This window comes from Polistes dominula, unplaced genomic scaffold (genome assembly GCF_049000335.1).
Source record: "Polistes dominula isolate Pdom_NZ unplaced genomic scaffold, Pdom_raw_medaka contig_373, whole genome shotgun sequence".
NCBI lineage: Eukaryota > Metazoa > Arthropoda > Insecta > Hymenoptera > Vespidae > Polistes > Polistes dominula.
In genome coordinates, this window is record NW_028300899.1 from 6,334,337 (window position 1) to 6,349,091 (window position 14,755).

A 14,755-nucleotide genomic window follows, 5' to 3' on the forward strand; every position below is an offset into this window, starting at 1 on the left:
CGTGTTTGAGAAAGAAAACGAAAACGAAAACGTGAACAACAAGAACAAGAGGAATAACAACAACAACATCAACAACATCAACAACATCAACAACAACAACAACAACGACAACAACAACAATAACAATAACAACAATAAGAAGAACATCGTCGTCGTCGTCGCCAGCAGCTTCCTCCTTGCCTGCGTTGTCTTTGTCGTTTTTCCTACCGCCGTTACCGTCGCCGCCACCAGTACCAGAACCAGCAGAACCAGCACCATCGCTGCCGCCGTCGCCACCGCCGCCGCCGTCACCACCGCCGCCGCCGTCACCACCGCCGCCGCTGCCGTCATCAGTGTCGTCACCGCTGCTGCCGACTCTGTATTTGTTCCCCTCACTCCCGCCACTGCCAATACTGCCGTTTACACCAAGAAGACATCTACCACGACGACGACGACGATACCGTGAAAGAAAACCACACCAAGATATTCAATATCTCTCTGTTTCTCTCTTTCTTCACTGCGTGCGTTATCATCCATCATTAATTTTATCCAATTTAGTTCTTTAACAACCCCTTTTTTAATCCATTTGTCTCCTATCTCTTCCTGTCAAACCCTGTTTCTATCTTTATTTTTCAATGTATCTATTTATCTATTTAGCGGACTCTTTTATGGCTGGGATCACTCGATTACATTGCGACCTGTGTGACTCCAACTACTTTTAACAAATACGGTAAGTGTTAATTGTACTCTCTCTCTCTCTTTTTCTCTACCCCTATTTTCTTTATTATTCCTGAAGAAGATCACGAACGACATCTTTAGCTTTCCTTTCGTAATATCACGAGAAGAGAACGACGAGAATCTCGAAGCTCGTTTTCGTCCAACTTTCCTCGATCGATACCGGAGGACGTCGTCGTCGTCGTCGTCGTCGTCGTAGTCGTCATCGTGGCTTGCAACGCCCGTTTTGTTAACTCGAGATCAAAAAGATCGCGTTTCATTCAAATTAAAACCCTAAAAAGTATCTTTGATATATATATATATATGATCTCATCCCCCACCCTGTCCCTCACCCCACCCTATGTTGCGGCTACATATATCTGACGGATTCTTTTATACTTTCTAAATTAGCTGACGACTTTAACCGACGTTCAAACACTTATCGTTGAGAAACATTATCAGTTTGTCTATTATCAATCAGTTCTCGTTTAAATTCCTTCTTTTTTTGTCCTCACATCCTCCCTCATCCCTTTAGCAAGGCTATTTCTCATAGGACCTTGACAAATAATTCCCTTCTTCTATTCTTCTAGGTCTTTTTCGCATAACTATATCTAAAAACGTATCAAACTTATTAGGGGGTGACTGGGGGTTGGTGATGATTTTCTTTTTGCTTTTGAACGTTTATCTTCTATCTCTTTCTCACTCTTCCTTCTTTGGCACCCTATCCCTTCTTTCTGTCTCTTTTCACTCGTATGCGCGCGCGCGCGCGCGCACTTATGTCACAAATGAACGACGGTAGAGGGTTTGATGGGGGTGGATAAGCAGGGTGGGTTTTTCCTCGCGCGAAAATTTTCGAATTAAACTGTAAAAACAAAATGAGAATAATTACCAACATTAGGAATGAAAAATATGACAGATAAAGATTGTAAATGAGATAAAGGGAAAGATATAATATGAGAGAGAAAGAAAGAGATTGAGTGATAGAGAATGAGAGTGAGAGTGAGAGAGAGAGAGTAAGAAGGAAACTCGAGTAGGCGCCTTGCCGTCTAGGTGGAGTCAATCGTGCAAGAAAATAATGCGACTACCAAACTGGGGTGAGGGTTGGGGAGAGGGGTGTTTTCTCTATTTTCTAATCGCGTGTGAAACGCGAACACGAATACTTTTTTTTTTAAGTATTGGATTCTTGTTATTGAATAATTCAATAATTGTCAATTAAATATTATTGAATTGTCTAATAACATTAATTAATTCAAATATTTTTAAGTGTGTATTTTATTTGTTAAACAATTGTATTTTGATAAACTGTTCAAGTGCAAGTTCGATGATTGACAATCAGGACCCTTTGTTTTTCCTTTCTATCAACATTTTAATTTTTTTTTGTTTTTTTATATATTTCTTCTTTTATATTTAATAATTTTGGTATATATATATATATATATATACCAAACTTATTATACCAAATATATATATATATATATATATTTAATAGTTAATTTAATATACTTAATTATATATAATTTATTATAGATATAATAAATTAATATAATTAATTTAATTTAATTTTAATATACTAATTTTTAATATAATATATACATTAGGGTTGGTCAAAAAAATCAATTAATTTTTTTTTCAAATGCCACGGAAAAATGGGTTGCTAGACACCTTAAAAAAATTCTCACCAAATATGAGCTCTTAATTTTAATAGGAAGATCCTCCGCATCGCAATTTTTTATTTTTTTTCTCAGTCCAATAGAATAAAATTCATATCTCATCATTAATTGATTGTACAGAAAAATGTTCTAGAAGAATTTTGTAGGAAATTAACTGCTCTATAAAAATGGTATCTTATGTTTTGGCGATTAAATTGAGCGTTCAAAAGATGTTCATCATCAAACTTTCATGTGTACTGATTTCTGTCTCTGAATATCTTTTGAATGCTTAATTTAATCGCCAAAACATAAGACACCATTTTTATAGAGCAGTTAATTTCCTACAAAAATTTGTATTGCGCATCTTATAATAGTCATTTATTGTCGAGTTATAAAATTCATAAACATAAATGAAATTTGTCTTAAAATAATCAAACTTAAATCTTCAATATCATTCAAATGGTGAAGTTTACGGAAAAAATATAAGATACCTTTTTTGTAAAGGATTAAATTTCCTAAAAATTCTTCTAGAACATTTCTCTGTACAATCAATTAATGATGAGGTATGAATTTTATTCTATTGGACTGAGAAACAAATAAAAAACTGCGATGCGGAGGATCTTCCTATTAAAATTAAGACCTCATATTTGGTGAGAATTTTTTTAAGATGTCTAGCAACCTATTTTTCCGTGGCATTTGTAAAAAAAAATAATTGATTTTTTTGACCCACCCTAATATACATAGTATATTAACCCTTTGCACTCCGCACGACTTTCGACGCTGGGTAGCAGCAACTTTGCGCGACTTCGCGGCAGAAACAGCACATTTACAGACCCTCGTATTATCTTCTTAATATATATAAATTACGTGTCACGTTGTTTATCCGCAATGGACTCCTAAACTACTGAACCGATTTTAATAAAATTTTGCACACTGTGTGCAGTTTCATTCAATTTGAAAGATAGGATAGTTTATATCTCAATTTATAATCACAATATTATTTTTTTGCGAATTATTTGTTTATTAACAAAGAGTCATGATTATCTTTGTTAGTTCGATAAGATTCTAACAGATGGCGGTATAAGGTAATTCGTTGACTTAAAGACGTGTGTATCAGACTGATTGTAAGCCACAGCAACGCGTGGCGGGGCACCCCTAGTTTAGTATAATTTTGGAACCAAGTAACGGATTCTAATGATATTGGACTTACATTAATCGGTAGACATCAAGGAACATATTTACCAAAAGAAATTTTACCAAAAGAACTTATTTACCAAGAGAATGTATTTGTGTAATAGCGTTGCAATTGAAAAAAAAAAGCGAGCGTGTTCCATTGTTTTGAAATGTGACACTATTTGATAACATTTCTTTATGCATTATAAATCTCATTATAAAATGCGAGATATGCTCCTATAAAAACCTTTCTTCTACAAATTCTTCTTATCACTCTTCTCAAGTTTCGCCAAAAACGTTCTCGGACCGTCGTGAGCACGCGTCTCGCATTCTTTTAGAACGCAAAACCCGTTGACATTTTTTTTATATATCTTTTTTACTTTACTATATTTTGATTCGATGTCTTGTGCTATTTTAAGAGAAAACATCAGAGAAACATGCATGTCTCAAAAAGTTGTGCTGAAATAACTTAATTCCTCGTAATCACTAATAAACTTTAAAGTCTCATACGTTGAGACATCGGAGTGATAGGCTAGAATCACGATGTCTCATATGGTGAGACAGCGGAGTGCAAAGGGTTAAAATAAAATATAGTATAATAAAATATATAATAAAATATAGTATATTAAAGTGTAGTATTTTACTATATACTAAATATACTATATAGTATAGTATATTAAAAATAAATATATTAAAAGATATAATATTTTAAAATAGAAATTGAGATAAAACACTTATCAGATATCGTTTGAACTAACAAACAAAAATTCTCTTTTTTTAACTCAGTTTAATTTATTTTTATCTTATTCGATAAGGTTACACAAAACTTCCCCTTCCCTTTTCACCTTCTTCTTCACACCTTCTCCCCTCCATCAACTTTTTACTTTGAATCATATGATTTATTGATATATATATATGTATTATAAATCAGATGTGCATGTGCAATCAAAATTTATTATCAAAAGTAAACTACAAGTTAACATTTCTCCCAGAATATTATTATTATTATTATTATTATTATTATTATTATTATTATTATTATTATTATTATGATAATTTTGATTGAATTTAATCAAGTTGATATAATATTTATATATGTGAAAGATTTAAAAGAGTTAATCGAGAAGCTTATATATGATGAATAATCTTCTTGATGACACTTAAGCATGATAATACCTAACATAAATTTATGCTTTTAAAACTTATATGACATATAGGAGTTTAATTTAAATGCTGGTTCTGGATGTTATTTCTCTTGTGGTATTAAGGATTAAAACTAGGCCTGACAATCTGACAATGAAGAGGATCATATAGATGATGATAATAGTAATACTTTAATAATATTATCATTTTTATTATTATTATTATTATTATTATTATTATTATTATTATTATTATTATTATTATTATTATCATTATTATTATCTTTTGCATCATTAGAAAATTGTATTACTACAAAATTTTTGAAGTAACCTTAAAAAACCTTTAAATTGTATTATTATCAAAATTTTTGGAATCCCTTGATTAAAACAAAATTATTTTTATTATTAAATTATTATATTTTTTAATATTATTATTTTTATTATTTATAATTATATTATTATACTTTTTATTATTATTTTTGAAATTGTATTACTATATATAAAATTTATGAATTAACCCCTTTTAAATTGTACTACTATAAAATTTGTTGAATCCCCGTTTTAAATTGTATTATTACAAAATTTTTGGAACCCATTGATCAAAGCAAAAATTATTTATAATTATATTATTATATTATTATTTTACTCTATTTTATTATATTTTATTATTACCTATTATTTTTATTTTTAAATTAATATTATTATTAATAAACAAAGTTAATTAACTTTATTTATTATATTATTATATTTTTTAATATTATTATTTTTATTATTTTTAATTATATTATTATATTATTATTTTACTCTATTTTATATTATATATTATTATATATATTTTATTATTACCTATTATTTTTATTTTTAAATTAATATTATTATTAATAAACTAAGTTAATTAATTTTATTTATTATATTTATTATACTATATATATTTATAATTATATATAAATAAAGTTATATTAAAAAATAAGTTAATAATAAAATAAATTATTACTTTATTATTAATTTACATAGAAGAAATGAAAAAAAACCACCTCCGAAAAAAAATCCAAAAATATATTACCAATTAACAATTTTGACTGTACTTGTTAAAACAGAATACTATATACATACATACATACACATACACACACACACGCAATATATATATATATATATATATATATATAGGATAAAAGGAAATAATAAATCATAGCATAAGGAGAACTTGAGAATAGAAGAACGTTTTGTGACGATTCATCGTTCGGCCAGTATGTAGTTTTTAATAAATCTTCGTAGCTGACAGCGGCCAAAAAGTTTGCAGTAAATTCGAGAAGTTTGCCTTAGGATCTGCGAAAACTTGCTGAAACGAGTAGAAGGGGATGAACGGGGGGGAGGGGTGGAATAAGTCTTAGCCGACGGGCGCGTATGCTCGTGACCTACTTACTTTCATGTTTACTTGATCGATCATCCATGCTATATTTATATATATGATTAATTTAGAAAATATTTTTCAACAATATATCATTTAATAATAAAAAAATAAATAATTCCCTATTTCACATTTATTTATTGACAAATTTCTAATAATCATTTCTTTTATATATTAATAGACCTACTCCTATTGCAACCCCCATCGGAATTTATCTTTGATAAACTTAGAATATCCTTTCATAGAGTAGCAAAAGGTTAAATGGAGTAGTTTGAATGGTATTGTAAAGGAAAACAACGAAATGAAATTGTACCTAGGATATTCTCTAGCACAGAAACCCCTTACACAACACAACACAACACACAACGAAATTTCTCTTGGAGTAATGAAGATATCGATCGACATGAAAATCGATTGAGAAAACAATGTAACTTATTCTTCGAGTTAAACGAGTCTAAAGTTTTTTTTTCTTTTACTCTTTAAACGTTTAACGAATCATCACCACCGATAATGTTAGAACAATGGAAAGCAACACCTGCTAACATATCTTTACTATTACTTGCTTGCTTGCTTTGCTTACTTACATTCCATGTGAATACATACATGTACAAGTATATATATATATACATATAGTGATCAACGAAATATATCGAGTAGAAATCTTGACAGCTTCAAGGTAACAAGGTAACGATCGTGTTGCATTGAAAGGAAACAAGAATGCATATACTTAGAAACGATTCCAAGATATTATATATATAGTATTTATATATATATATTATTATAATAGTATTATAATTATTAATTATATTATTATAATTTAATTAATTATATTTAAATTATAATATATTAATATATTATATAAATTAATATATAATTATAAATATAAAATATAATATATTATTATATTAATTTAATATTAATTAATTTATTATAATAAATAATATAATTATGTAATATAATAGAATATATAATATATAATAATATATTTAATGTAATAAAATAATTTATTAATTTAATATTAATATATTAATATATAAATTAAAATAATATATAATATATTAATTTTAATATTATATTAAATTATATTAAATTAATATATAAAATATCGTTTAATATAATTAATTTAATTAATATAATTAACCAAATTAATATTTAACAATTCATTTTTTTTTAATACAATAATTATAACTATACTAAATATTTCAATCAAATATAAAAAATGATCTAAAACAATTAGCTAATTATTTTCTGAATCATTTTGAAAAATAATCATTGCATAACCATAAGAAAATAAAGATCGAATCAAATTGAGTTTAAATAAGGAAGAAAAGAAAAAAAAAGGGAAAGTAGAACACAACCAAGCGTACATACATACATATATATATATACATCGCATAATCTTCGAAAGTATAATGCGTAAATTTAGATTGACACCGTTTTTATATCCGAACGACCTTCGTATATTTTCTCCCCCTTATTTCCCTTTGAGTTACTTTTTTTTTTATTATTCATTCTCAAAACGTCAAATCAATTCTCATCTCAATTCTTCGATTTTTTATTTTATTTAAACAAAAAAAAATACACACACACACACATAAGTGTGATATTTCAAACTGGAATAATGCCAATGAATTTTCTCTAATTTTCTGTTTCTCATTTTATAAAATATACTTCACTATATATGTTAAAATTCACTTGAAAAAGATAGAAATGATTTAGGACACCCTATATGTAACACTTGTACAATATAATACTAATTCCATCTATAAGGAAAACCTAAGGTAGACTAGAAAGATACTAACACTAAATTCGAGTGATGAAAGAAAGCGGTGAAGTGAGATTGGTTGACAGGAGTTTAGAGGAAGAGGGAGGGGGACGTAAATAATAGTGGTGGGAGAAGAGTTACGATGAATCTCGTAGGAGACTTCTTCTTCAATGGCATGCATACACGCGTTTAGTCGACCGAGAACCGCGTCGCTGGGATGAACTCGCTTTTTTTAAGTTATTTTTATTTATAAAAACAGTGTGTTGTTTCTTCTTAGATTTTTTGTTTGTTTAATTTTTTACTCTTGTTTTTTTTATTTTATTTTGTTTTTATTCCGCTACATTTGAAAGTTTACTTCGATTACCATGAGAAAGTGATTCGTTATAGTAAGAAAGTAGAAATATTATAGTAAGAAATCATTTTCACTAGAGAATAGAAAAGAGTGGTGGTGGGGGAGAAACAAATTTACTAGATTCCACCGTAACGATCCGTAAACGCGAAAATCTAATAATACGCGTGCGTGTTACTCATATAGATTCCGTATTATTGACGTGTACGTAGTGTACATATTACATATAAATATATTACATATATGTATCTAGTATTTTAATTGTGTAAAGTTTGAACGAGTGGCAAATTTTGTTGCCAACAAGAGAAGCAGGTACGGAAATAAAAAAAATAAAAAACTACTTCTACTATTTGATGACTAATTTATCAATGTGTACAATGTTTATGCAATATTTTTCAATGTATTATGGGTGTGTAACGTATACTCGTGTATTATATATATATAGAAAGTATGTATTTCTCGTTTAAAGACCTTTCTATTGCTGACAACTGTTAGATGGTTTTTCAAAGTTCGTTGTACTCTGCATAGTATTTTTTCTTTGAAATAACTATAGTGCAGTTATTATGTGTGTTTTTAAGCGTATTATTATATCATAACGTGACCAAAATTTATTTTTGTTGTTTAGTATACTTAAAAAGATATATATATATATTAGGGTGAGTAAAAAAAATGACTCATAATGATTCATAAACAAAACTGAAATTTGTCTAAAAATCATCAAATTTAAATCTTCAATATCATTCAAATGGTGAGGTTTATGGAAAAAGTATAAGGTACCTTTTTTGTAGAGCATTAAATTTCCTACAAAATTCGTCTAGAACATTTTTCTGTACAATCAATAAATAATGAGGTATGAATTTTAATCTATTGGACTAAAAAAAAAAATAAAAAACTGCGATGCGGAGGATCTTCCTATTAAAATTAAGAGCTCATATTTGGTGAGAATTCTTTTAAGGTGTCTAGCAACCCATTTTTCTGTGGCATTTGTAAAAGAAAAAAAAAGTCATTTTCTTGACCCACCCTAATATATATATAAAATTTTAAGAAAGTTTTTTTTTAGAATTTGAAACAATTTATTTTATTTATTTTATGAAACTTCGTAGAAACGAGTTTCTATATTTCTTTTTTTTATTTTTTTTAAATTATATTATAATTATAAATTACATTACAATTATAAAAATTGTATAACTATTATGAATGATTTAGCATAAATCATGATATACTTAAATTTTAAACCCGTGAGATCTTTTTAACCAAAAAAAAAAAAAGATAAAAATGATTAGATAAAAAGTATAGTATGTAATTACTATTTTTACAAATTTGCTACTACATAGAGAACAATTTTGAATTCGTGAGGTTTTATTATTTTTATCTGATATTTTTACGGAAGAAAAAAAAATCTCGAACAAAGATAAATAATTTTACTTTACATTATTAGAGATATATAATTTATAAAAATTTATTATATTAAATTATTATAGAAATATATTTATAAATTTAATATAAATATAAAGAAATTTTTAAAAACATATATTGTAAAATTGCGATAACTAAAATTTGATATATCTTTGATAATTTTATATATTTTATATTTATATAATTTATAATTATAAATTAAATTTATATTATATTTTTATTATATTATAAATTATATTTTGCACAATTTATATATTGTAATTTATAGTTACAATATAATTTACGATACTAAAAATATAATTTATAATTATAATATAATTTATAAAAATTTATTATCTTATAATATAGAAATATATTTATAAATTTAATATAATTAAATATATAAATTCATTAAGTACACACATATCGTAAAATTGCAATAACATATATGCAATATTTGGATATATCTTTGATAATTTTATTACAGTTTTGCTGATAACAAAACGAATTGTTCTTTCTTTATTACAAATTACACGATGGAAAGATGATGATAATAACACAGTAAAAGAGAGAAACAATAGAAACATAGTAAAAAAAAATCTTTCTGCAAGATTTCACTATCATAAATCCGTGGATTTTCTTTCGATTGGCCTTGAATGGCTAACATGAGTTTCCTCTCGCTTGAGATTTCTCATACAACGGAGAGATTCTCTTTTATAACATGGTTAATACCAACTTACACACTTATATTATTATTATATAACGTGTTGTAAGAAAAATCAGGTTAATATAAAAAAAAAAAAAGAAAAACAATATTCGTAAGATTCTTATCACGTTGAAAGGATTATTCCCATTATATTAAAATTAATTATATTTTAGTATCACATATGATCTAATATTGTTATCTAATTATTATTATTATTATTATTATTCCTTTATCTATTGATCACTTTTTATAATACTTATCTCGATAGAATATCAATTAATAATAATAATTAGGAAAGTATTAAACTCACACATTGATGAGAGAAATAAAGTACACACATATATATATATTTCGTTTTAGTTTGTATAGTTTTTGAAAGAAAATCTAATTTAATTCTTTAAATCAATAGTAAAACTCTTTCTTTCTTTGTCTATCTCGAGATTAGATAAATTTTATTTGAAAGGTTTTATAAAATGTAGCAGTATAAAGTAGTAACACACATATTTTCTATATTCGAATTTACAACATGGTGTATGCAATTTTATTTATTATATATTATTTATTTTATATAATTTTATTTAATTATTATTATTATTATAATCGGTAATAAAAATTAATGAATATTTCTTTTTAACATATACTCGTGATCAAATTTAATTATTTTTGTTTCTAATAAATTTTATATAATATTATATATTATATTATATTTACAATTCATTGAAATATGTAATTTTAATAATAATAGTTATAATAATAATTATTAGTTAGCTTTACTTGTTCTCGGAATTTATTCAAACGTATTTAATACCTTTCCTTATATCCATCTCGTTATTTCTTATATTTTTTTTTCTTTTTTTTCTTTTTTTTTTTTAATTATCGATAAATCTGTGGTTTTGTTTCTATGTTATTCGATAAAGTTAAGTTTCTTTTTCGTAAGAAAAAAATTATTGTTAAGTAATCAGAATAGTAATAAGAAAAAGAAAAATATAAATTAATATCCTGTTCCCCTCCCTCCCCTTCCTCTACTTTCTCCTCCTCCTCCACCTCCAATTACAAATCTACATTTTTGGAAATTTACAAAATGATATTTATTTTATTAAAGATTAATAAAAATGCCCGATAAACCTTAATGGGTTTAAAATATCAACTATGATATTATTCTATAATTGATACTTGAATAATATAACTATTATGGTATAATATTTTTCATATTTGTGCCCATAATTATGAAAGTGGTCTAAGTCAAAATTAAAAAAAAAAGAGTTTATTAGTTATTACGCACTACATTATTATAAACTAAACAAATTCAATGTAATTTTCACGATATTATCAAAAATGAATCGTTAGATTAATGTTTGTTTTTTCAATATTATTAGGTTGAGTCATAAGCAACTTCCGATGCGGCTATGTACAATCTAATTTTTCGTATTTACCTACTATAAGTCACCGAAACAAACGGATTTTCGATATCACTATATAGATGAGGATTCAGTTAGTCTTCTGTCAAATTTTTTATGCAGTCAATGTTACATTTAACCGTTTTTCTTAACCACTGAAATGGATATTAAAAAATACATATTCGACATGTAATGCTTAAAGAATTGAAAAAAGGCAATAGCACTAAGGTAGCAACTGAAAAAATATACAGTGTATACGGTGCAGGACTGATAACTGATAGGACAATCAGAAATTGGTTTGAAAAATTCTGTTCTGGAGATACGAACTTAAAAGATGAACCGAGTGCTGGACGTATTTCCGACTTTGATGAACCTTTTAAAGGTAATATTGCAGCAAAATCCAATAGATACGTTCAATAATTGCAAAGAGTGCAAAAAAACTCCATGAAAGGTGTATTGTAGTTATCAGTCGCAAAAACACCATTCTTTGTCTCATAAAAAACGGAAGTTATTTATGACTCGACCTAATATATAGAATTCATATAGTGTTCAAATATAAATCTTTAAATATCTCGAAACAAGAGATATATTACTTAGACCATTTTCATAATTATGGGCACAATTATATATGCATACATTTTAATTATATTTAATTAAGAAATAAATTTTTGTATTTTGATTTTAGGTCAAATAGTGTAATCCGTGGTTTATCTTAAAGAAGATCAATTGAAGATTTTGAGAACGAAAGGACAACAAGGAAAGTTTTATTCTTCATTAAGTTTCCTGTTATTCATCACAACGTCGTCGTCGAATAAATGAACAAATAAACAAACAAACGAGCCACTGGTCGCGTGCATTTTGCAACTTACACATCTTCTCAACTTTTTATTCAAATTTTAAAAGAGAGATAGAAAATTCGCAAAAACGAAGAAACAAAACAAAACAAACAAAAATAAAAAATATCTCATAAAGAAAGAAGACTACTAATTTTTAAATAAAAAAGGGGAAGAAGAAGGAAGTGGTAATTAATAATCGTCTACGAGAAAATAATCATTTGAGAAAGAAAGAAAAAAAAAGTTCTTCGGCGCCTAGTCTAATCGCCTGGCACGATGGCTTGCGAATTTTCTAAGGTGAGTCGATCATTTTTCTATTATATAAACAGAATCTTATATATATATATATATATATGTATATGTATATCTATATATACATGATAAACACGTATTATCTAACAAACAACTCAATCAAACCATTTATCTCGTATTTTTATTATTTACTACTATTAAATTATTTATTTAATTATTTATTAAATCAATTACTATAAAGTTTTTAATTTATAATTATTAAAATATAAAATTAATTAAATTAAATTTATATTTTAAATAAAAATATAATTAAATATTATAAATTAATTTATAAATATAATTAATATTATATTTAATATTAATATTACTAATTTTATTAATTATTAATTATTAAAATTAATAATATTATAAATTAATTATTTATATTATTTATTTTTAAAATTATATTAATTTTATTTATAAATTTATTAAATCAATTATTATTATTCAAAAAGATATAAACATTTTTTTAAATTTTTTCATATTTATATAGAAATATAATTTTTATATTAATACATATAAATACATAATGCGGTTCTTTATTTGTTTATAAATACTATAAATATTAACAAATTATTATTATTATTATTATTATTATTATATATATATATATATGAAAGGGATTTATAACCTTAAAATTTTAGAATAGAATTTTTAAATTTTTATTTAGCACACGTGATATATTATTATTAAATCTGAACGATCATTTTTTAAACTATTTTTGTTTTGTTATTATCCTCGATGAAATAATTATTGCATACAAAATATTATAATGAAAAAACGATTGGTCTTTTTCGAAAAGATCAAATGGAAAAAACGACGATGTTTTTTCTCCATATTTAAACCGATGAAAAATATTTTAAGGTTAGGTGTCACACATGCACTACACAACACACAATTTTTGAGAAACGGATAACAGAATCTATATTATTTTTATCCTATGACATGTTCATAGATAAAATTAAATATTTTTTCAAGATAAAAATGTTTAACATAGATAAATATATTTTTAAAAAATTTTAAAATAACCCCAATAAGGTTTCCCGATTTTTAAATGTATTTATATTTTTAAATGTATGATATATTATAAAAAAAAATTTATTTTATAAAATACTTACTACAAATATTAATAAAATATAAATAGAAGTATTATTAACCAGTAAAGTGTGGCGATCTGTGCGCAGAGTGCGCTCTGGTGTATGTCGCGATAATCAAGCGATGACGGACATAGTCGTCAAACACAGAATAAGTAGCGCTGTTAAAATATTGGATAGTCAAAAAGACGACTTTATTTTAGAAAATGAACAATTTTCTTAGTAATGTATACACAGTTTCTTAATATGCATATATATTTATACATAATAAACGGAAAAATTAGAGAAAAATTGAATATTTATAGAAGTTAAAAATTTATTCTTGACTTTTTTTTCATCTCTAAACATTTTAAACATATTAAAATTTACGAATATAATTTAATTTTACGCCAAAATTACAATTTAAACATCAAATTGTAAAAACTTTTACGCATGACGAATATAGTCATCAAACACACTTAACTGGTTAAAAAATAATTTTCCAATAAATATATATATATGTAGATAATTGCATCATAATGCATAATCTTTAGAATTATGAGGAAGTTAGGAATTTTTCGTTCGATATAATCAATAAATTATTACGATATGATATCTTGATAATGATTTTGTTGATTAACTTCTTTATTTTAAACTCCGATATTACCATTGCTATTTTTTCAATATTTTTTTTCCATGATTTTGATATATTCTATTGTTTTTTTCCAGTATTTAAACCACGTGAACATTACATACCATTAAATTCGATTGAACTTTATAAAACGAGTTGATTACATATACAACACATAATAACACTAACACAAACACAACTATTAAAACGTATCGAGAAATGATAATTACCGTCTGAGAATAATAGA

The 14,755-nt window shown here is 25.6% G+C and overlaps 1 protein-coding gene across 9 annotated transcripts in view; it reads left to right on the top strand.

Moving 5' to 3' along the window:
- Positions 1–357: 357 nt before the first annotated feature.
- Positions 358–14,755, top strand: part of Glut1 (Glucose transporter 1) — a 49,568-nt gene continuing 35,170 nt past the window's right edge. For 8 of the 9 annotated variants that reach the window (XM_089179333.1, XM_089179337.1, XM_089179338.1 and 5 more), the window contains exons 1-3: positions 358–500; positions 637–709; positions 12,366–12,810. The gene's annotated coding sequence lies outside the window, so the exon portion shown is untranslated. Of the gene's footprint in view, positions 501–636; positions 710–8,043; positions 8,495–12,365; positions 12,811–14,755 lie in introns of those variants that run through there. The other variant, XM_089179335.1, reaches the window with a different exon arrangement.